The following is a 24,724-nucleotide window of genomic DNA, read 5'->3' on the forward strand; positions in this document are numbered from 1 at the left end:
GTTGTACTGGTATTGCATATATAGAGAGGTCTGGTGCAGCGAGGTGGAGGAGGATCTCCAACATAGATGCTTGGGAGGAGGAGAGGCCATGGTGCTTGGTGCACGCTCTGCCAATGGGAGTTCATGAGGACGGGCATCGGGAATGGCTAAGCAGGGGACGACCAGGATTACGATGAGGGTGAGACATCGAAGCCGACGTCGGCAATTGTGACTGCGACTGCGACCTACAGTGTTGGCCTTGTGTTTCTGACCTGTCGTGCTCCGGTTCTGGCAGCTGCCGTTCCAGTCAATCACCTCCAGGAGACCAGGAGCCTTCAGGTGAGCGAGCAACTTCCACTGCACCAAAAAGCAGACATCCAGAGGCTCGACTGCTTGGGTGGAAGCTTTGATGGATTGACATGCATATGCATTTTTCATAATCTCTTAATGCAGACCATTAAAATAGGCCTATTTCAGTTACCATATATTTTAGATTTTTTCTGCTTACTGTCATCTACTTTCTTGTCAGATTAAGCAACTAATAAATGAATATGCGCACTATCCTACCATTTTTGCACTCGGTTATGGGGCCATATATATGTTAAAACAAGAGTATGTGTGCTCTGCTATTCTGCAACTTAAATCAAGCATGCAGTCTCATGTGATCATTTCATTGCTAATGTTGCTTTTCTCTCTCCAGATTGCTAATGATACTATGCTTGCATGAGCCCATGAAATAAGCAATAATCTATCTTAAAATTTGCATCCAGGCATATAACGGTTCAACAACTTTCGAGCTTTGACTATGGTTATGTAGCACGCTGACAAGACAAGAGAATAATGCCTCTTAAGGTTCAGACCATGAGCTTCGTGAATTAGCACAATTTTGTTCTCATGCATGACTGCAAATATTTGAAGTTTTTACATTTTTTTTACTCATGAAGGCATTTGTCCGAGCTATGCCGCCTCTCGTCAAACTCGAGCTCGACGCTCCGTCTACAGACAAGCACAATCCGCACATGATCTCCTCCCAGCTTTCGACATGTTATTCTTGCATGCAAGGCTAAGCTATCTCCACCAGCTCCTTTTCCCTACCCTGGCAAAACCAAATGCTACCATCTCGTTTTTTTGCCATGCTAAAACTTATGTGAGTTCATCGTCATGGATAGATTAGCAACTGCCAAGCAATCTGTCACAAAAACATGTCAGGCAGCTAGGCATGCGAGTGACATGTGTGTCGGTAAGATTGGATGTTTGTGTGTAAATGTAAATCACGAAAAATGATTCTTGGTATCTAGAGAAGAAACACACACACACACACACACGAGAGAGAGTAATTCATAGTGGATATAAAATACCTATTAATGTTGTACGTGAGTTGACTCGACATGCTGCAAGATCTTCTGATTTGTTCTCTGAAGGTGGCCTCAGAGTATAGCGTTGCATATTCCTGAAGCAATTGTGATGCTCTGTTTTGTTAGGATTAAGATGCTTGAACATGTAAGCAGTACACTATCGAGCAATAGAGATCTTTCTCATGCTGACTACATGCTACCATTTGGGCCATACACATTGTTTAGTAACTAATCATAAAGTGTCAAAGACTAGCTACCAAAGCAAATCTGAATCTGCTAACTATACTACTACTGCCACAACTAACCAAGGTTGGAGCATAAGAAAGGAGGGGTTGCCAAGTTGAACGCGAAGGACAAGCTTCCAGACGGCGGCTGCTCGTCCACCAACCGCCATGGTTGGAGCCTGCTGGAGGTGGGATGGGAAGGAACAGGGAGGAAGCAGGAGCCGCCCAAGGTCCCGGAGACGCAGTCAGAAGACATGACGGTACGGCTATCGGAAGCGCTATATTTTCTACCATTGTCCTCCGAGAATGACGGGGACAAGGGAGGCGGCGGCGCTCTCCAGCAGTGGGGAAGGAGAATAGGGAACGGGAATAAAGATTGAGTTCGTGCGTGTTGTCTCTGTGTGTGTGTGTAAATAAAAGTATTTCAATGGGCCAAGCCCAAAAAACAGTGCATAATAAATTATAAATGAAATATAATATTCCAAAACATGTTTGTGACCATAAAAATGATTCCATTCTAAAAACATTATCACTTTCTTTTAAAAAAAACACCTTCTCAAATTTAAAAATATTCATGTTTTCTGTACAACAATAAATATTATTGATTGAAAGACTTTCATACACAACTACTGTTTCATCGGAGAGGTGAAATAGGTCATGTCGAACATGGTTAGGGTACGTCCAAATTTCATTGTCCAAAAAGAAATACTCAGCATAACCTTATTTCCGATGTTTGTAAAAATTGGATATAAAAAGTGTTGCATAATGGTACGTGCAGCAAGTTATATTTAATATTTCGCCCGGTGCAACGCACGGGCATTTGTACTAGTCTCCCTCTCCCTAATAATAAAGCACGGATTGACTCCGTGGGTTCACCGTCACAATACGCTTCTTCCCACGAATTTACGCTTTCAGTTTGATTTAAAACATATATGCGAGGTGGTACTAATTCAGGGAACCATACCATCTGTAGGTTCATCCGCCGTCAAAATTTCCGTAGGTCACTATTGTTTTAAGTCAGTTGGACTTCTCCTGATCCGTCTGTCCTCAGCCCACCAAACCCAGCCTAGGCAAAACCGGATCAACAAGGGTACCGAAGAGAAAGAAGCAAGCATCGTTCGTCCGTATATACCTTATATTATCGATCATGCGCTCGAAGCCACACCTGTAGAAAGTCCCAATATAATACGCTGCCATGACTTGCCGTGAAGGACACAAACACAACCAGCCACGCACAACCCTCCTCCAATAAATACAGCCGCAACCAAAGCCTCCTCTTCTACTTCTTCCAAGCCCGTAAGCCTATGCCATCGATCTGGGTGGGATTGACTTCCATCGACCCATGACACATCATGTCGTGCTGCCAGACGGCGAGCACTAGACACACCAAGCCGCTCATTCCAGCGTACCGTCTCGGCGACCTAACATGAATAGGCACACGAGAATATATCGTGGAGCTCGGCGATGAGCATGGAGGCACAGAGTTGGCCGACCGCCAGCATCAACGGGTGACGAGCCCTCCTCCTGCACCATGATATACATATTCGCCTGCTTAATTTTGCATCCCACTTCACAAGAAATCATCATCGGTGGCGACAATGACTCGCCAGAGACCAATTAACACGCGGAGGAAGGTGTTTTCATTTTGCTTACCTCTGATGCCGTTGCAAAATTCCTGAGGGCGGGCATGAGCAGGGCGCCGCCGTGGGAGAGTGCAGGCAAGAATACTGTGCAGTAGCAGGATGGACTCATCGCCCCAGCCAATATTGGCACTTGGTTCTCCAACGGACAAGCTTTGGGGTCTACACCCTCATATCGTTGTCCTGCCCGTGACCAGAGTGCTGGAGGAGAACATGCCTAACCTTGCCGGCGAAGAAGGCGAGGGTGTGCCATCGGGAGGCGGGAAGCTGGGGTTGTATAAGGTCCCTGCAAGGAAATTCAGAATTACATCATACTACTTGCGTCCATACGAAAACCTGAGACATAGATTGGATCATCTAATCATGGTAGGAGCGCGTGCGGTTACAGGAGGGCACTTGGTAGCAAGGCCCTTTCAGGTAGACGGCCAGGAGGCCGACGGCAGGGTCGCCGTGCCCGACAGCGACCTTGGCAACCTCCATGGCACAGGGCTGGCGGCTGGGCCTCGCGCCTTCTTGTACATCACCAAATAGCCAATGACGACGATGATGCCGAACCCCATCAACGCCATCGTCCCAGCCCTGTGCGGCAGTCGGCCACCTCGCGACCTCCACTGGGTCGCTGCCGTGTCCGATGTCCACGTCCGCGACCTCTGTGGCCGTAGTGCTGGGCCTTGCCTTCTGGATTCTGATAGAGCACTAGATAGCCGATGACACCGATAATGCATGCCGAACCCCATCAGCGTCATCGTCCCGAGCCTGTACATCAGGCGGTCACCTCGCTGGTGCAGGACCTTCCGTGGGACGCCACCGCGGCTGGCTGGCGCGACGTCACTCCTCGGTGTCGGCCGCTCTTTTCCATGCGCATGCATGTGTCCTCCTTTCGCTTGTCACTGGCATGTCCGTGCGGTCATGCTGTATTGTGTTGTGGAGATATGGAGTTTGTGTGAATCCGCCGTCATGAGATGGTGTACTATGCAACACGTAGTAGGGAGTAGGGACATGTGTTGAAAGCTTGCAGGCGAGGCAATCGAGGCAACGCCAGGTTGTGCCGCGTGCTCTGTGAGAGATAAACATGCATGTGACTTCTTCATTTTGTTGTGAGTTATCCAAACAAACAGCCGTCCATTTTTTTCGACAGAGTTTGCCTTTCAGTTTCTATTTTCTATCATGATTGATGTATCGTACAACTCTACACTATGGGAATCAAAAACATCTCCAAGCAAAAGAGAGACGAATTGTTAGATCATTTTTTATTTATAATATAACTAATTTGTCAAAGGTCAATAAATACTTCAAATTGCCTTAATCTTTTTATCTCCGAACCACATGCTCACGTGTCATTGTAGACGACTCGAGAAACATACTGATTGACGAAGCATTCTTCCTTGGGACACCATAAAAATTGCATAGTCGAAGGTGGCGACTGGCACGGATAGAAGGCCTACTTTGCGACCATCGCCCTGGCTCGCACATGACAGTGACCGTGAGGTGGACATTAAGTATAAATTATATAACCTCACCTTCTACCTCGACAAGGACGAGCTTAGCAACAACTTTATCATGCACGATATAAGATTATCTCTACTGCCTCAGCTACCATATTCATCCGCCTCAAGGTCGCAAAAGATCCAAAAAAACAGATGGTAAAGGCGATGGTCGTGACCTCAACCGACACCAGTTCGTTCGCCCAGTCCAAAAGCAGTCAGCCCCCGAGCTATGACGCGTGCATATCTCCATGATCCGGCTTGCTTCATGAAAACTGACATTCGTTCTTCAATGAAGCACATGCATCTCGATCAATGTTTGATGCGGCCATCACAATGTCCTTCTGACATGAACTTTCCAATTCATTTTGTTAGGCTCTTCCTTATGAGTTCGGATCAATGAGCCTCAGTATGATAATAGTACGTGTTTGAGCGTAGATCCATTCCAAAATATTTTTTTCATCTCCCTTTGCAACGCACGGGCATATGTACAAAACCAACTAAAATTCTTGTGGTTGAGGTATTATGCGCTACCACTTTAGCAGTACATAACCAACTAACATTCTTTATAAATAGCAACAAACAGTTTTCATCTCCAAGCATATTCGAAAGCGAAAACACTTTGTATTGTTTATCAAAACTGTATGATGAGATAGTTCAGAGTGTTGGACTAAAATTGGAGAACACAAGTTTATCAGAAACAATAAGAATTTGTCATCAAGGATCTAAGAGCTCTCGAAATACATTGTTCTCCTCTTTTGATTCTCCTTTCAATACATAAGATTGCAGACTCTGGTTTATGAGTACAAGGATGAAAATAACCTTAAATACCATAATGCACCTCTGTTCCATTCGATTCAAGGTGCAATAATGTACAGACCATTAATTATTGCTCCCTCTTTCCGGAAATAAGTGACGCTGTTTTAATTCAAAATTGAACTAAAACAACATCACTTATGTCCGGATGGAGGGAGTATATGATTTATTTATCTAGTTGCAGCATCCCCTTTATACATCAAAATCAGTGTTCTACAATACTGATTTATGTTGGTTGGAAAGAGGATCGCAACAGAGGCACAATAAACTGCCGGCATATTAACATCATATTGGCAATCTTAAGCAGGTTGTGCCTCATTTTTTTGCCCGGTGCAACGCACGGGCATTTGTACTAGTAATAATAAAGTACGGATTGAGTCTCCGGGTTCACCGTCATAGGCTTTTTGCAAAAAAAGTCCTTTTGTCTTTTATTGAACCCACGGTCCTTTCTTATTAATATCTCCCTATTCTTATTAAGTGATAAAAACGTTTCATTTAGGCTGTTTCCAAAACTCCCCCTGTAGTATCCAATATCCAACCTGTAGTCCTCAAGCACACAGAAGCACGGGCTCCCCTCACCTCCCGATCCCAGGAGGCGACCGATCCGGCGACGCTCGATCCGGTGCTGCGAGCTAGGGTTCGATCCGCCCCTCTTCTCCTCCCCTTCCCTCCTCTGCTCTTGCCCCCTTCTCCTCCACCCAATTTTTTTCGTCCGTCTCAATTCGCTCGATCCTCCCCTCCTGAGCGGCGGTTGCAGGCATTGTGGTGCCATGCCACTCCTCTCTCCTCAAGGCGCAGCCATCCCGAGACGCGTTGATCTGGTGCCGCTGGAGGTGACCGCCGTCGTCGACCTGGCAGGCTCAATAGTCGCCGCTGGAGCTCCACATCCCCAAGACGAGGTGGAAGAAGCCCCAGTCGTGGGCAAGTGCCACCGCCCCAACGGCACCGATGAGGTCTGGGAGGTAGAGGTCAGGGACAGTGGAGATGACGGAAAATCCACGGACGCCAGTCGAAGGCCTTGAGAAGGACGACGCAGTCGGACTCAAGAGCAGCTGCACTAGAGGACACCGTCGTCTTCAGATCGCGTAGGTCTATTGAATTTGATGAGCGAAGGGCATGGAGCTGAGAAGGTTGGATCGTGGGGTTGTTAGAATCCTCCCAGTGTGTTGAACCTCCCAATGGTGCTGTTGTGTTCGGCAACGGCCATGTGACGGACAGAGCGAGAGGCGCATCATCATGGCCGGACGCAACAAGGGATGGTACCTGAGGCACAGCCGCTACGGTGCTGAGAAGGAGGCGGCTGTGGCACTCGACAGATGCTGGACTCAGCTTTGATGCTCAATTAGGGCGGCCACACACATGACTCTGCCCAAGGTTCAACTGCAGTTGGCTCGGATAAAAAGGATTGCAACATTAGCAGTACTGTTGATAGGATGGTTAGTTTTGGAAGGGGAATGGTAGTATGAGAAGAGATTGAAAACAAGGCTGCAGTGCAAACACTCCTGCTCAACCAAATTAAGCTCAGTGTCAGCTGTTGATTAAACATCGGATATACTCCCCCAAATGACATCGTTGCACTACACTGGATCTGACGAGTAGGGAATCCAGCTAGATATCTGATGGCACTTCCACATGTATAAGCTTTGTATGTCCCTCCTTTTTCTGCATCTTTGTTTCCAAAGGTCGAGAAAGTATGTCTCATCTTTTTCTTTAGAATTTCTTGCATGAGACTGACCATTGTTTCTTCTTTTTCTTTAGGAGCTTAGGTTATATTTCTGAGGGGAGCATACTTATTATTACCTTGATTGGGTTTGACTTTTGGCTACTGTATTGCTGTCACAACTTACCTGCGAAATAGAAAGAGAGTCATGTCTGATAAGGTATTCTGCTTCAGCTGTATGCTTGTAGAGCATTTATTTTTCCATCCAAGTATTACTAGACTCTATCAAGTTTTATAATGACATAACATTAACTTGTTATAGGATATGTATCGAGTAATTAGTATGTACAGAAGTGTTGGTTCTTGGTTCTTGCATGGAGGTGAGTAACCATGAGGTGAGCAATTATGGGGCTGCAAACGTTGCTGCTGCCCATCACCTAGTCCAATTCAAGCACACCCAGTAGGTTGCCTTGAATAAAGGGGTTCTCAAAGATGATGTCTTTTAGCACGACCATTTTATTGATTTAGTTTCTGTACAATTTTGGGGCATCCAAACTTGGCAAGTTTCGTCCTCCAAGTTAAATTGGGACAATCCATTCATTAATTTCAGCAAAAAATATTGGTACTGTTCTTCCCATTTTTATTCACATTCGTAAAAATATAGGTTTAATGATGGCTCTGCAATTTTCCTATTAGTATGCATGATTTTTCTTTTTGATTGCTCACCCTGGTACTTTTTTTAGTAAGATCATAAATGACAATTATAACGGTGGTGATTTTTACCACCAATTCCTTGTTTTTCACTTCTCTCACACTCATGATAGGTTGATATATATTTTCAGTTATCTTTACATCTTCAGTATGTTGATGTAGCTCCAATTCCATGATACAATCAATGCATTTTCTGCAGCCCATCTCATGCAGGCAGATGGGGCGATACATTCATGAGCTTGCCACTATGCTTAGCTAGCTTGTTCAACTTCTCTTGTGAGATCAAATTACTTTGATGTGAACTTTCACAGCTCTTTGTGCTCTTTCCTTCTTGCTGAACCAATGTTTCCTCATTAAATTACTTTACTAGGATGTTTTCTTTAGAATTTTCAGACATTACTTGCAAAAGCAGTAGCAACTGAGTGCTCATTAAACTTTCTTAGCGTAAAAGGTCCAGAACTGATAAACATGTATGTTGGAGAGTCAGAGAGGAATATCAGGGACATCTTTAAGAAGGTATATCCATCTGCACAAGCCATGTTTGTAATTGCCATGAAATATGCACATATACTCGGGTTTTCAGTTTTCACTATCCATTTCAGGCTAGATCAGCACACCCATGAGTAATTTTCTTCGATGAGCTTGATTCCCTTGCTCCTGCACGAGGGTCCTTTGTAGATTCTGGAGATGTGATGGATAAATGGTTTCTCAGGTATAATTAGGGTCATCAATGAGGTGGCTACTGGTGTCTCAGTTTTCCCTCTTTTTTATACACACGCATCTATTTTCCCTCTTTTTTCAGTGCTTAAATGTTAATAGTACGCTAATTCAGTTTCCCTTTTTCTCTCATTACTAGCACAAATGCCCGACGGAGATGCATATGTTTGGCATTCTATCAGTAAACATACATGTGCGCTGGCTTGCAGTACTACATTTTGTGATTGTGTAGTATCCACACCACTACTAATGCTTAAGTCCATTGCCTTGTCGTGTAATTGTGTCATATGCACACCAATACTAATGCTCTATGCTCTCGCCTGAGAGCACGTGCTGTGCTTTGTATCATCTAAAAAAGATGTAAACTCTGTAAGAAGAAACAGACTTTAGCATTGTGATCCAGTATGTATTGAGTAGTGGATTAATGTATGTATTTGGTGTGCTTGCAACTGCTTATTTATTGCTTGCACCAGAAATACCAATAAGTTACTATTGAAAATACAAATATACTATCAAGAAAATGTAAAAACACACACGCACTGGTCTCAACTAGCTCAAATGATCTGCTGCTACTACCCTCCCCTAAGAACATTCAACCCTAGGCGGAGCTGCTTCTGCACCCCGAACACTCAACCATATGATAGAGCCGGTTCTGCATCCCATCATTTTATCCCATTGCAATGCACAAGTTTAAAATCGTCTTTATTTATTTGTTCAGTTTAGTAACGCATCTTCTCATGATTTCATCTATCGATTATTTCACGAAAGAAACATCTATGCAGTTTTGGGGTTTGTCGTGAAGTTCGTAGGAATCGATCATGAACTTGATGCCATATCCAAGAAAGGTGAGGCTGCTTCGGTGCGAGTCGTACTTTGGCGAGCGGTAGTTACGCCGATTGATTAGCTGCTTTTTTATTTGTATCACTACCATTGGCTTCATGTGGATGTAAAAAATAAGTTTTGTATTGGTATCGTTCTTAATTCTCAAGAGCAAATCGGAGAGTATGTTGTCAATGTGAACAAATTGTACTACACTCCTGAGTGGTTTCCTGATAAATCTCAGTTTGTTCGTAATGGGCAGATGATCTTTTTTGTAGTAATATGTATTGAAGAGTTATAGATGGAAATGTGTATATCATTAGGTGATTTGTTAACAATTTAGATTTCTGTTGCAAACAATTATGTTTCATCTTTTTTTCATTTACTATACTCCAAATTTGAAGGTTGATATTATACAAATTTTACCAAATTAACAAATATTGGTTGTGAGAAAATTTTCAGTATGTAACAATCACGAACATTAGGAAGCAATTCGTGGAAGGCAGCCCTCACGGTCTAGCTCGACAAGATTAGGTTTTAAAGTTATAAAAAATGTTCTCTTGTGCTGGTGTGGTTTAATGACAGTGTGGTGGGTGAGCTCATCGCCTTGAGGTTAACCACGTTCAAACACGTTGCGACTAGGTGAATGTCAACAACGGCGGGAAGAAGGCTAACTACGAGACGGATTGATTACCGTGTTCAAGTGGATGAAGCAGATTGTGTGTGCAGTGATGGGTTGTGATGTTATTATTTTTCTCCCGTTGCAACGCACGGGCATGTTTACTAGTCTCTCCCTAATAATAAAGCACGGATTGAGTCTCTGGGTTCACCGTCACGCACGTTTTGCAAAAAGGCCCTTGTAATTTCATCCGTTTTTGGTCTCACCGTCAAACGCTCGTCCGTATGGTTCGCCCTGTACGTTACGCTCGATGTGGTACTAAAGGAACGGTTCGTTTTTGCCTCCCTATGTAGCACGTCCACGCTCACTGCATTGGGGCTGCTTTGGCCTGGCCCATCCCTGCGCAACTTCCCGGCCCTTCACTTGCGCCGCCATCAATTTGTGCTAGCCCACACTTGCGATAGAAGAGGGTCCTTTCTACGGTCAAAATAATCCCACATTGCTCCCTTACATCTAATCTCGCCAGTTTATATACCTACGACCAAGATAATCAACAAGCAGCCATGAAATCGGGAAGGGAACGAAGGAAGGGAAAAAGGAATCAACCAACGGCCCTGAAGAAGAGGAATCGGAAATCAGGAAAGAAAAAAATAAAAACCAACAGCGGCATGAGGGGACCAGCAGCGAGGGTCAAAACTCAGAAGTACAACAACGGCATGAGGCGGGACTGGTGGAGTAGGACGGTTCTGCAGACATCCATGGAGCGCTCTGGCAGGGCGCGGAGAAGAGAGAGAGAGGGGAGAGGGGGGATCAGAAAGACAAGATCAAAGGGAGTGGGAGAGAGGCGCGACGACGGAGCACACTCACCTCGCCGGTCCCCCGCTGGGAGACGACGAGCAAGGGAGGGGAGATTGAGGATGAGGGCATGGGCGGCGAGGCCGAGGTGGAGCCAGGTCGTAGGCGGCGCTGGACAGATAAAAGGCCGAGCGATGGCGAGCTTGTGGAGCGAGGAGATAAGGACGCACTGCTCGCTGGGCTGGGCTAGATTAGATGCTGCTTTTTTTAATCAAAGATGGCCGCACCGATTAGAAGCTGTTGGTGTCGCTCTACAATTTCTTCTCTTTTTTTTTGGATCGAGGAGTACTATTAGTTGGCTGCTACTCCCTCCATTCCAAAATATAGTGCGCCCGCGCTTTCCGAGGTCCAACTTTAACCATAAATTCAACCAACGAGACCAACTGCGGCGGGAGAAAAAATTATATAATTGAAAACTTCTTTCGAATACGACTTCACTGATATAATTTTTGCTCCCGCCGCAATCGGTCTTGGTAGTTAAATTTACGGTCAAAGTTGAGGCACGTGGATAGAGGAAGCACTACATTGTGAAATGGAGGGAGTATTTTTTTGTAGGACCATTGTTTTTTTAACACTGAAGAACCATGGTTTAATGTTAATGAATGCATTAGTGTTTACAGTAATTAAAATACGTGTGACGGAAATATTAGAAAGAAATATTTATTAAAGGAAAATGATATTTGAGGCTCTATTGTGGACTAGCTGATCATGGTTCTTCAAGAAATATATCTTGGGATTGATTAGAAACGATATGTCTTCTGGGTGCCTCAATCCTGGTCCTTCATGAGCCCTGACGATGGCGTCGAGGAAAGTGGTTGCGTTGGCGCGGTCGGTGTGCTCCTATTGCTGACCACACCATATGAACAAAAGAGCGCCAATCAATGTAAACACTTTATTGTCTAACCGGTCATCTTATCTTCAAAGTGGGCAAGTATGAAAATGAATTCATGATAAGACGAGGAAGAATATATATAACGGATAGAGAGATATAGCTTAGTACTTTCCAATATCACGCGAATTTTGAAATTTATTTTATGCCCGTTGCAACAAACGGGCTCTTTTGCTAAAACACTTCTACCAATAATGTGCGCGGGTAATCAGGGCCTAAAAATGATGGTGCTATATCAGTTCCATTTGTTCACTAAGAGACAAATACGCAGATAGCTGGACCCCGGTTATGGAATATGCAAGACATAGAAGGAACCCAGTTTCATAAAAACCAAAAAATTGTTTTCAATTTGTTGATTCAATAGAAGCCCAAAGAGTTGCATATGGTACCCAATGTCAAAAGGAGGCCTCATTACACCTATTGCTAATCCTAACTAGAATGTAACGACGTAGGGATTTCTATTTAAACATAGTATCGTGTTTTCATAGGCTCAAATGACCCCTTCTCATAATAAGAATCTGCACGGTCTGGTTCGGTATGGAATGAACATATAATCTGATGACCGAGTCGTTTCCATGATTATAAGTTCATAATGCTAGCGCCCATTCCATACAAACTATATTTCATTTCCCGCTTTGAAATTGCATTGTACATCTTGATAAGTAACTTTAGTGATTTGGTTTTGCATAGATTTATAAAAAGATTTGCTCACATTGAGCATCATGTGAGCCGTAATTATGCATTTCGAAGAAGTTATTTTCTTGGAAAGCAAAGGTAGTAGATTTGATCCAAACCCAGTAATATAAATTTCCTCAATTGCTTGTGCAATATATGGAAGTGGCATATATTTGATTGATAATCAGGTGAAAACTTTATAAGACAATGTCACATGTATATCCAAATTGTATCATTTTCTATTTTTTTAAAGATCGGCATTGCATGCCAGCAGTTTCACACCAAAGTGAAGATAAGGGAAGCAGAAGCAGACTATGCACGACGAGGTAAACTATCGAGTACCACACAAACTCTCAACTTTTTTATAATGTCCATTGCAAAACAAGGGATATTTTGCATGCACAATTTTTATGAACAACTGATGTGTTTTGCACATAATCGAATACACATCAACTTTTCTCCCATTGCAACGCACGGGCATTTGTGCTAGTCTCCCTAATAATAAAGCACGGATTGAGTCTTCGAATTCACCGTCATCCTCTATTTTTTTTACTTCTTGCGTACGTGATATTTTTGAGCGCTGTCGTTGAGCGTGCACCCTACGGTGCGTTTTTTTTGGGCCTGCATCCATCCGCCCCGCACCCGCTTGGGCCTCATGAAGCCGGCCCACCTACACGGGAAAGGCAAAAAAAACAGTGGCAAATTGTGTCGCTACCGGATCGAACTCACGACCTCGTAGGAAATTTCTAAGGCTGCAGTCAACCGAGCTAGAGAACGTTTCTGTTTAGTACCACATCGCTTTAGTACATCGCATATCCCCAGTTAAAATATGTGTGTAAAAACTGCACCTACGTGGAACCTGGCTGCTCGATGGATTATATTGCCGCAATGAGAAAACGCATGCACACAAATTGGCCCAATGACTCTGCATCTCTCAGAAAAATAGAGAAATACAGGAAGGGTAAGTCAAGGAAGGATTGAGAATTGTTGGGAAAATTAGGGACAAAAATATAAAAAAGGTAATTCAAGGAAGGATTGAAAATTGAGGACATAATAAAGGAAGGAACGGGAATTGAGGGAAAAGTCAATAATATAGGCTGAGAGAAATAATAAAGGAAGGAACGGGAATTGAGGGAAAAGTCAATAATATAGACTGAGAGAAATAATAAAGGAAGGAACGAGAATTGAGGGAAAATTGTGCCAAATTTCCATGATATCCGTAAGTGATGGGCTAATTAAACAGATTCCTAAAGGAACGAGAATTGAGGAAAAATTGTGCCAAATTTCCATGATATCCGTAAGTGATGGGCTAATTAAACAGATTCCTAAAGGAACGAGAATTGAGGGAAAATTGTGCCAAATTTCCATGATATCCGTACGTAGAGGCTAATCTTCTATTTAAGTGGTGGGCTAATTAAACAGATTCCTAAACTAGGAGCCACCCATGCCTATACGTGGTGGCTGCTATTTAGACAGATTGCTAAGACTGAATAATAATATTGAAAGCGCCAGTGTAATGCCGGGAATGAATACATGTTCAAACTTTAAGAAAAAAGTTATGTCCACGACTTTATTGGATGTTTTTTTTCTCCATTGCGTCTTTGGTATGACCGAGTCGACCAACAGATGCCGGTCATTGACATGCTCCTCTGCTAGACATCGTCACGTAGAAGCTAGCCTCGCTCATCCCAGTGCCACCAGTCACAACACATGAGGAGTCGGACTCAAATTTCATGGTGTGTCCAACACGAACTACTCGATTTTCCCTACTATATTAGCCGAATGATAATAATTCTTTGCCCAACGTTCTTAGTTTAGCCGAACACGAAGGATGCTAAACCATCCATTTCTTGGGCCTGGCCAACCTTGCTTAGTAACAATTGGCAGGGCAGCTATCGACGACGAGGGTGGAAAAGTGGATAAGTGGAAACTTGATTCCAGTGTCATGTTCAAATAGAGAATGCCGACCTAAGGGTGAGGTCTTGCTCATGTTTATTTGGTTGGGGGCATGGAGGTGAGGTCTTACGCTATGCTCAATTGGTTGAGTTAGAATTTGTGGTGTTTGTTTTTTTCCGTTGCAACGCACGAGCATGTTTGCTAGTAATAATAATAATTTATCCCTAATAATAAAGCACGGATTGACTCCGTGGGTTCACCGTCACAATACGCTTTCTTCCTATGAATTTACATTTTCAATTTGAATTTAAAACATATACGCGAGGTGGTACTATACTAATTTTTTGCACATTGTGTTCCTGAAAAAACGATTGATGAGCGCTATGTGTGGTATGCGTCCCGCCTGGGCCACGAAGTCTTATTGGGCCTTGGCTCGTCTTGCTCATGTTTATTTGGTTGGGGGCATGGAGGTGAGGTCTTACGCTATGCTCAATTGGTTGAGTTAGAATTTGTGGTGTTTGTTTTTTCCCGTTGCAACGCACGAGCATGTTTGCTAGTAATAATAATAATTTATCCCTAATAATAAAGCACGGATTGACTCCGTGGGTTCACCATCACAATACGCTTTCTTCCTATGAATTTACATTTTCAATTTGAATTTAAAACATATACGCGAGGTGGTGCTATACTAATTTTTTGCACATTATGTTCCTGAAAAAACGATTGATGAGCGCTATGTGTGGTATGCGTCCCGCCTGGGCCACGAAGTCTTATTGGGCCTTGGCTCGTCTTGCTCATGTTTATTTGGTTGGGGGCATGGAGGTGAGGTCTTACGCTATGCTCAATTGGTTGAGTTAGAATTTGTGGTGTTTGTTTTTTTCCGTTGCAACGCACGAGCATGTTTGCTAGTAATAATAATAATTTATCCCTAATAATAAAGCACGGATTGACTCCGTGGGTTCACCGTCACAATACGCTTTCTTCCTATGAATTTACATTTTCAATTTGAATTTAAAACATATACGCGAGGTGGTGCTATACTAATTTTTTGCACATTGTATTCCTGAAAAAACGATTGATGAGCGCTATGTGTGGTATGCGTCCCGCCTGGGCCACGAAGTCTTATTGGGCCTTGGCTCGTCTTGCTCCACTCCATCAGCAGATCGTTAGAGAAACAACCTAAAAAATAACCCTAAACCCTGAACGCCAATACGAGAGGTCGAACTCCCGACCTGCCTACTTTCTCCCAAAGGCCATGCCCAACTGAGCCAACTCCTGATTGCGTGCAAAACAAGGATTTGATTCGTTACTAAATAGTACCACATCGCTCCTTTACAACCTATTCGACTAATTTATATATGTCTATGATCTAAAATTAGCAAGCCGCCTTGAGAATAAGGGAACGAATTAAGGAAGAAGAGAAAATCGATATATAGTAATAGTAAAGAAGGGAAAAGGGCGCGCTGAGAAGGATGAGATGAGGCTAATTACATGAAAAATAAAAAGAAAAAAATAGAAGCAATGTCACAGAAATAAGGAGTAAGGAAAGGGATGGAAAGAGAAAGGAAAAAGAAATGAAGGAGAGAAAAAGCGCTCTATCTACTCGTGGCTATGCGCTTTTTATTTTATTTTTCCACTTCCCTAACGTCCTCTTCAAGTCATCATTGTTTCTATTGGTTTCATTATCGGTTGTGTCGACCAGCTGCTTGCCTACACCAATTGCCAATAAACATATTTATTTGTGGGATAAATGTAATAGTGTTATATTGCGTTAATACAAATTTAGATATACATGTTCAAACCGGTGCTACCAACTAGCGGTGCTACCTAGCAATTAATATTAGCTAGATTACGAGCAAATTTATTTTTATTACACTCAATTTCCAATGAAACAAACACATGCAGATCGAGGAACTTCATCTTCACAACAAGATGTCCACTACGGAACAAAATTATGTTTCCTTGCCGCAATTACTCTTTTGCTTGTGAGCTTTGGGAGGCTCCCTGCCATATGGATATACAAGATCAAGAAAAGTTCAGAAAAGCCATCTCAGTTTTTCCAAAAAATTAAAAGTATTTTTCCCACTTGAAACGTGGTTAGGGCTCGTACAATACATGCGCTAGGAATAAAATCCTGGCAGTTTTTGCATCGTCCTGGCTACTTTTCTGGCATCGACATATAGCCTAGAGTCGGACACTGAAAAAAGAATACACAGTGTAGCTGCTTGGGCCGTATGATTGTGCATGTTAATTTGCTCAAGATTTTAAACACTCTTGTTGGTGCCGGCCTTAGAGTGATATTTTTAACCTTTTCATCTGTTGGTCGTTAGCTATTAGTACCAATATCCATGTATGAAAACTAATTCCACCTGAGTTTGTCGGCTAATGCTAGCCTACATAGATAGTGTGTTATGTGATGGATCGACATGTGATGGATCGACACATCGTCTCGGGATTGATCACATTTTGGTGCATTGCAATAATGTAGACATCACAACTATCGTGGACAAAGGCGGGGAGAGGATAAGCTGCGAAACGACAAGGGCGTCTGATATTGATTTTCACCCGTTGCAACGCACGGGCCTTTTTGCTATCTTTCCCTAATAATAAAGTACGGATTGACTCCGTGAGTTCACCGTCACAATACGCTTCTTCCCGTAATTTTACGCTTTCAGTTTGAATTTAAAACATATACGCGAGGTGGTACTAAAACCGTTTCGTTCGAAAGCATCACGTTCGTTGTGTTCCTATTAACTTCGGTCTGCTGGTTGGGCTGTTGGGCCAGCTTGAGTACAACGCGAGAAAGGAAAACGTTCGCATCCACTTGGGCCCGTCCAAAAAAAGTTCCATACGTCGCCATCCCGTTTCGTTTGAAAGCATCACGTTCGATGCGTTCCTATTAACTTCGGTCTGCTGGTTGGGTCGTTGGGCCAGCTTGAGTACAACGCGAGAAAGGAAAACGTTCTCATCCACTTGGGCCCGTCCAAAAAAAGTTTCATACGTCGTCATCCTGTTCGCGGCCTTACGATCTTCTGATTTTTGTTTCTGATCCAGTCAGTTTTTGATAAAAAACGGAGGAGCGTTCCTTCTTTAGGATCGCTAGCGTGTTCGAGTCCGGCTTCTTCACCAAGTTGTAGGCGATAGCCCTTGCACTTTCAGATTTTGTTGGAAAGTATAGACGGCCGACACGTTAGAAACCTACGGGAAGACACGATAGGGGTTACGGGGCGTTGGGGAAGAGGGGGCTTGAATGGCAGGCACCCTGAACCGCTGCGGCCCGGCGCCGAGGCCGAAGCCAGCAAAGGGAGCTTTCATGGTTGGTGTCGTGGATGATTGCGCCGTGACGGGCAAGATGGAGCTCAAGTTTGGAGGAGGATCCGGTTGTGATCATAGTCAGAGGAGGAGCGGAGGACCATCCATGGCTGCAGCCTGCAGTGGCGAATCCACCGCACGTCAATGCGCCCGTCGTTGGTCGGTTGAACATAGCCGCGCGTCCAGCTCTCCACCGCCACCATCCTATTGTTCGCACATGAACAGTTGCGGCTGCCCTGCAGTTACGTGTTGCCTCCTACTCGCCGGCTCGCGTACGACGCGCCGAGAAAAAGCTGCCTCACGTGCGGTTCACCTCAAGAACCAGGTACGCGATGACTAGGCACTGCTGCAAACGACAGCATATGCCTCACCGGGTGTCTCAAACGCACACTCACACCATGGCCAGGTGGGGGTGGTAGTGTCCGACGCGAGCCTCTTCGATTCATGGCACCTTCTTCTCCTTCGCATGCACGGATGGCGCCCGCCCGCCATGGTTGCCACGCTCTACGGCAGCACCCGTGTCCCCTCCATCGTCCCCTACGAGGCCGCCTACACCTTCACGCCTAAGTAGGCCGCATCCCATCCGCACCTGCCGCTGCCTGCCTCCTCCTCCAAGCCGCCGGCACTGACCCAACAACTACACGCGTCCTCCTCGACCACCACAACAACCCACCACCCTGGGCAGGACTGCACGCGCCTCTGCAAAGACGAGGTCGCCTGCCCGTGCCGCACAGCCTCTGCCTCTCTGCTCTAGGGACTCCATCATCGGATTCACTATCTTGAGCGACGGCTAACTTGCCGACGACGAGCTCCACGCGCCGGAGTCATGGTTATTGGGTTAGGGGATTGTGGTTTTTTGTTTCCACCCGTTGCAACGCACGGGCTCTTTTGTGCTAGTCTCTCCTCTTTTCCTAATAATAAAGCACGGACTGACTCCGTGGGTTCACCGTCACAATACGTTTCTTCCCGTAAGTTTACGCTTTCACTTTAAATTTAAAACATGTACGCGAGGTGGTACTAAAAAACTGTTCATTGATCGCGTAGGTCAATTCATATAAGTCGCTGTTTTGTCCCTCCGGCTCGCTCGACTGGGCCGTGTTGATCGTTCTTGTCAACCGCGTGATGGGGCCTGGTCAAAATAAAAAAAAACGATGTAAAAAATACTTCACGTGAGTTTCAAACCCACGACCAAGGCCCTGGGGATGCGGCCGCAGATGTTGGTCATCTCCCGCGGGGGCACGCGGAAGCTGCTGAACCTGGAGGAGGTGGCGGCGGTGGGGGCGCATGTGGCGGTGTTCGCGGCGTTGGTGAACGCGGTGGACGTGCTGTTGGCGGTGCACGTGGCCGGGCTGACGAACCAGATCTTCCAGCCGACGCAGGCGGTGGTGTTGCAGATCGTGCCGTGAGGGAACATGGACTGGATGGCCACCAACTTCTACGGGCAGCCGGCGCGGGACATACAGCTCCGGTACGTGGAGTACTATGTCGACGAGGAAGAGTCGAGGAGACGAGCCTCAAGGACAAGTACCCGAGGGAGCACCTGGTGTTCAACGACCCCAAGGCGCTGCACAAGCAGGGGTGGCAGGCGCTCACCGAGACCATCATGAAGCAGGACGTGAAGGTGAACCTCACCAGGTTCCGCCCCTTCCTGCTCCAGGTCATCGACAAGCTGCAGGAGTAGCAGTGGCGGCGCCATCGTCTCCCTTGTCATCCCCGGCTCATACGTACACATGAAAAACTCATACGTACAAACCTAGCCGACCATCATGGACACCGGTTAATCCTATTTGGTGATTGTAGGAAAGTGACGATCTTTCAAGCCAACAACCAGGGGCATGAGTTCACGTCTTCAGGTATGTATATGCACATGATCTTCTAAAGTAGATGTTTATACAACTCCTGCCCAGTTTGATATTCGGTCTCTCATACTAGGAGTCGTTAATAAGCTTCAACTAATGAGATGGAACGATATTGCTTTTTAAGCAGTTAACCACAGGAAGAAACTGTTTTGTGACTATCGGCATCGAATAGAAACGAATGAAGTATCGATACTAGGAAAATGGATAATCAGGTGTCTCTAACAGGTGCTAGCATATATTGTTTGCATCTCAAGATGATCCGGTACACAGATTTCTTTCTCTGTGGTACGATCATCTTAATAGATCAGTAACCTGTATGAGAAACAATATGTTTGTTATTTTGATTATCATGATGATCGTCACTTTGTTAGGTACCAATGTATCTTTTGGACGTTGTATGTTTGTTATTTTGTCAGTATTATATATATTCTTAAACTTTATTATTCCTGACTACGATACATATAAATTCACTCGGTATAAAAATAGTAGTCTTGAAAATTTTGAGCACGTTGTTGTGTTGATGATAGCTGAACAACTTTGTTGCCACTGCTTGCAACCGTGCCATTGACCTCCCTCAGGGCTGCCCTTCTCAATTGTAATCTCTGCTTGCCCAAGTTAAGCTCCTCCATAGCAACGGCCCATCTTGATGGTGGCCTTCCATAAAAGCACTAAACCCAACCACAAAGCCGGCTCTGTATCCCATTATTTTTTGGTTTTCTCCCGTTGCAACGCACGGGAGCATTACATGTCCATGAATTATAAGTTGTGTGGAAGGGAGACCCGCGAGCGGTGTGGCCCAAATTTGACAAATATATATATTTTTCAGTCGAAAGGTACTTTTCGCCACAGGCCAAAATGGCCAAAATTTAGCCAAAATAATAATAGTTAAAAGGAAGGAGGATTGTGTGATCAAGAAATAAGGAAGGATTCAAACAGGTCAGATCCTTAAAAAGGAAGGATTGTGTAAGGCTACTTAAATAAGAAGGAAGTTTGATTGTCGTTTGAATATTTTTACGAATGTTGCTTTGGAGGGAAAGAAAATAAAAATGCGGCTAAAATATTTGACATTTTTATGTTGTATTTGTATATTAGTTAATGAGGTATTTCTTTAAGATCTTAGATTTTTGATTGTGCTTGCCGTTTGAAATATCAATTAATACTAGGAGCATTACAGGCCCATGAACTATAAGTTGGGGGAAGGGAGACTCGCGAAGCAATGTGGCCGAAATTTCATCAATATATATATATATATTTTTTTTGGCCGAAAGGTTTCGGTATTTTCCATCCCAGGCGAAAATGGGCAAAATTTAGCTCAAATACGTTTTTTAACCAAAAATCAAAACACAGCTCCCGTTGCAACGCACGGGCACTTGTGCTAGTCTATCCCTAATAATAAAGCACGGATTGACTCCGTGGGTTCACCGTCACAATACGCTTTCTTTCTGTGAATTTACGCTTTCGGTTTAAATTAAAAACATATATGTGAGGTGGTACTAATTCGGGGAACCACGTCCCCAAATTTTCGTACGTACATGATCTGTCGTCCGCACTACTACCTGGGCCTTGCCCTAAGATCGTCTCACATGGCTGAAGCGTTGCCACTTGGGCCTCAGCCCGTCCGTCCATCCGCTGGGCAGTGGCCCAAAAATCTGCTAAAAATAATTATTCATTTTTGCATAAAACCCCTGTCATTTGGAATATTCAACCCGCAGTGCTCCTTCCCCTCAGTGTATCTTATCCGCTTCCTTTCCAGAGCGGCGGTGGAGGACAAGAAGCTGAAGGGCGGCGCGGCGCTCTCCGACTTATGCCTCCACACCACCTACGTGTTGATGAGGACATCAATACCATTGTTACACCCACAGCCCCAACTGTTACATATACTGGACCAATTACTAGAGCTCGCGCACGCCAATTAAATTACCAGGTACTTTCGTTTCTTGGTAATGATTCTAATGTTCATGAGATTATGATGCTGCCTAAATTGGATACATTTGTTTTGCTTACAAATGAAGGGCCTAGCTTGGAGAAGGATGAACATTGGAGCAAGAACACGCATGGAGTTGATGGCATGCGCAAGAGGATCAAGAACGGAGTTACAAGTGATGATTTCAGGACTTTGAAGCCGCCATAAGGAGTGCATGAAGCCTTGGACGAAATATACAAGATGCCACTTCATAATATTCGTCCATAGGCTATTCTAGGTGCTGCACCACCTTATTAATGGGCCAGGCCCATGTAATTTCGAAATACTTAAGTATAGGCTATTTTTAGAGTCCATATGTGTGGGGAAACAAGAGTTAGGGTTGGTTTCGGACCCCACCCTCAAGGGCCACGAAATTCCCCCCTCTTCCTCCATATATACAGCCCTTAGGGCGTCGTTTAGACTTTGGGTTTTGTTTAGATTAAAAGTTCGCCATAGCTGCAACTTCGCGTACTTCGTTTGTGTCCAACGACCAGACCAAGACGTCACAGAACCCCACCTTGATCAATAAAGCTTTCATCTTATATTCGCAATATCCCGATTGCAATCTCAGTTTCTTGCTTGTTCTTCGTTTGCTCGCAGGAAACAGACCCTCGTGGTCAGGTTGATCGTGCTCCGGCGTGGTCAATAACCCTCGGAAGTTGGTTTAGCGATTGCTAAGGCGCGACGTCTCGCACGTTCGTAGTCGGATCGTCAAGGTCGACTCCCACAGAAAACGATAGCCACCATCTCATCGAAACATCGGGACACCTTAGCCTCTATCACGTGTCGTCGTCCATCTGCGCGATCGCTGGCGGCTACCGCGCCCTGCGCGAGCGCTCGAACTGCTGGTGGAGGGAGAGCATTCATGGAGGAGGCAGGGTGAGTATGCTGTGCGCCAGCGCCGTCGTCGTCCGCAGCACGGTCACGGATGAAGCTCTGGATGGTGCGCGCCGCCACGACCATGTTGCTCTGGACCTGCGTCATGCAGCTCACCGCCGTCAGTGAGACGTGGGGCCCCCAGGTTCTCAAGGGATGGCCCTCCCGCCTCACGGCCCCCGAGGAGGCTGCCGCCGTGCGCCCGGCCGTCATCGAGAGGGCCGCGTTGCCATCGCGCAAAAGTTAGTCTGTTTCTCTACTCGCTTGCTCGCTTTCGTTCGCCCTATTTGATCCGCTCTGTGTTTGAATGCTGATCCTTACAAAATCTCCAGCATAGATTTCATCAACCTGGGAATGGGATGATACAGATTGGTGGTTGGCGTCGATTTTGCTCGCTTCACTGTGTAACATCGAGTCTCCACTGCCAGTCCTCTACGATCTAACCAATCAGGCCTCCATCGACGTAAGCTTCTTAATCTCTGATATCCTGCTTCGTGTCTGATTTGGATTGAATTCGTGACTGTGTCCTACTGTCCTTCTCCAACACAAATCAATGGAGTGCCTGACCCGGATTGGACTTCCCTCCTATAAGAAGGAAGGGTCCTCGACCGGAATCTCCATCAGGTTGCGTACTTGGACCGGAAAATCCATCAAATCTCGGAATACTTGGACGAGAAAAGCATCATGTCGCCTTCGACTTCGTCGGAGGTAGAAGAACATCTGTCGAGCCGTCTAATATCGTGGCTACAGTAAAGGTATGTAATGCCTCGCCCCCCTCAAAAACAGCCTTGCTGCTTTGGTTGTGAACTTGTGGTGCCTGTGTTCCTCAAGTAGTTGTTTTTGATGTTACTGTAGTTGGTAGACCACTGTATGATCGGTGAATTCATCTGATTTTCCTTTGTTTGCACTGCTGTATAATGAATGCAACTGATTTGCCCCCCTCGAATCTACCCCTGTTTCAGTTTATTTTTTCCGATTGCTCATAATTTCAGCTTAGCTGATATGCACTAGAGTCTTTAAACCAACTACTTTGTATGTTTTTTTATGTATTTTGCATTATGTTTCAGGTAATCAGCGATACAAGCCCATGTTTCAGTCTATTTTTTCTGAAAATTTGTTGTTACTAGAAAAGGATTGAACCAGGAAATTTCATGTTGCTGACTACATATACCTGAACATGGTGGCTTGAACTTGGTTATAGTAATTCTTGGACATGATGCTGGAGTAATTCTTGTAGTTTCATATATTCTGCTCTTTCTTCAGTTATCAATTAGCTTAATTACATATAGATGAATAGATATGCTAGCTGCACCTAGCAAAGTAGGATTAGGAGTGAGTAGATGGGTGATGTCGGGGGCGGTGGTGCTGGTTCGAGGAGGTGCCGGTGCAACGTTTGCATGGTCAGGTGCACTTGGCTTCAGGCCCTGGGAGACGCTATCAAATCCACGGCCGCGCTGCTGTGTTGACCAGGACGGCCTGCTCGTGCAGTGCGCCGCGGCCGGCTACGAAAGCCAGGCAGCGGAGAGGCGCAGGCCGAGGGTGAAGCCGGCGGGGTGCTTTAGATGGGATGCGCTTGGATGGGGCAGAGAGGTAAAGGAGGACGTGGTACATATCAGGAGCAGTTGTGGTGCCTACATATGTGTACCCCGTTGTTTTCTCCAATCCCATAAAATATGTAGCAATTCATATTGGGTCTTCTTTATTCACAGTAAGATAGCAGAATATACCTCTGGTCAATTTTATATTGTTCACATGTACTTACTTTATTCAACTGATGATCGGGTCTTCTTTTATTTTTGTTCCTCAATCATAGACTCGTAGTCTCGGTTGAGGCCATGCATGGAGAAGGTGAGCTTGCATTTCTGAACATGCATTATAAACTGAATCATCAAAAAGTATGGTGATAGCCAGCATTACGGTGCTCTAAAAATATGCAATGATGATCCCAAAAGAACAATAGCTATGCAACACAGTGGTGGACATTGACATTTTGGGTTTTTGTTGTGAGTTCTGTTGAATATTTCTCTAATTAATCTGCCATCAAAATATCTAATTAAGCTTTCCATATCAGTGTTGTTGGAGGATGATTTGACTATTGGAAATTTGATTGAAGATCTATTATTTGGGATGTTGGTCCTTCTATAAATGTGTTTTACTTCCTACAATTGCTAATGTATTTTTTTGGCCCATCAAATTTTTGTGGTTTCTTTAACCCGTTGCAACGCACGGGCTTTTGTTCACCGTTACAACACGCTTTCTTCCTATGAATTTACGCTTTCAGTTTGAATTTAATACATATACGCGAGGTGGTACTAATGTTGCCATCGTTTTTCTATCCGACGTCAACGGTGAAAAAACGTTTCGTTCGTGGGTTG

General features: G+C 44.7%; 3 long non-coding RNA genes and 1 pseudogene across 6 annotated transcripts; all 4 read left to right on the forward strand.

The window, feature by feature from the left end:
- The first annotated feature begins 249 nt into the window (after positions 1-249).
- Positions 250-1,523, forward strand: LOC125555857. 2 transcript variants are annotated; one of them, XR_007304916.1, is made up of 3 exons: positions 250-318; positions 750-831; positions 924-1,523. It is a non-coding gene; the product is annotated as an uncharacterized LOC125555857 (long non-coding RNA). The 2 variants fall into 2 exon arrangements; XR_007304915.1 differs by lacking the exon at positions 250-318 and having other exon boundaries at positions 725-831.
- A 4,475-nt stretch (positions 1,524-5,998) lies between these two features.
- Positions 5,999-9,015, forward strand: LOC125508510. 3 transcript variants are annotated; one of them, XR_007283556.1, is made up of 6 exons: positions 5,999-6,135; positions 6,256-7,143; positions 7,257-7,378; positions 7,481-8,385; positions 8,472-8,581; positions 8,726-9,015. It is a non-coding gene; the product is annotated as an uncharacterized LOC125508510 (long non-coding RNA). The 3 variants fall into 3 exon arrangements; XR_007283557.1 differs by having other exon boundaries at positions 6,013-7,180; XR_007283555.1 differs by having other exon boundaries at positions 6,015-7,143.
- A 9,838-nt stretch (positions 9,016-18,853) lies between these two features.
- Positions 18,854-19,332, forward strand: LOC125555858 (annotated as a pseudogene).
- Positions 19,333-22,680: 3,348 nt separating this feature from the next.
- Positions 22,681-22,990, forward strand: LOC125555859. Its single transcript, XR_007304917.1, has 2 exons — positions 22,681-22,812; positions 22,942-22,990. It is a non-coding gene; the product is annotated as an uncharacterized LOC125555859 (long non-coding RNA).
- Positions 22,991-24,724: the final 1,734 nt, after the last annotated feature.

Source organism: Triticum urartu, chromosome 5 (assembly GCF_003073215.2).
Source record: "Triticum urartu cultivar G1812 chromosome 5, Tu2.1, whole genome shotgun sequence".
In the NCBI taxonomy this organism is placed as follows: Eukaryota; Viridiplantae; Streptophyta; class Magnoliopsida; order Poales; family Poaceae; genus Triticum; species Triticum urartu.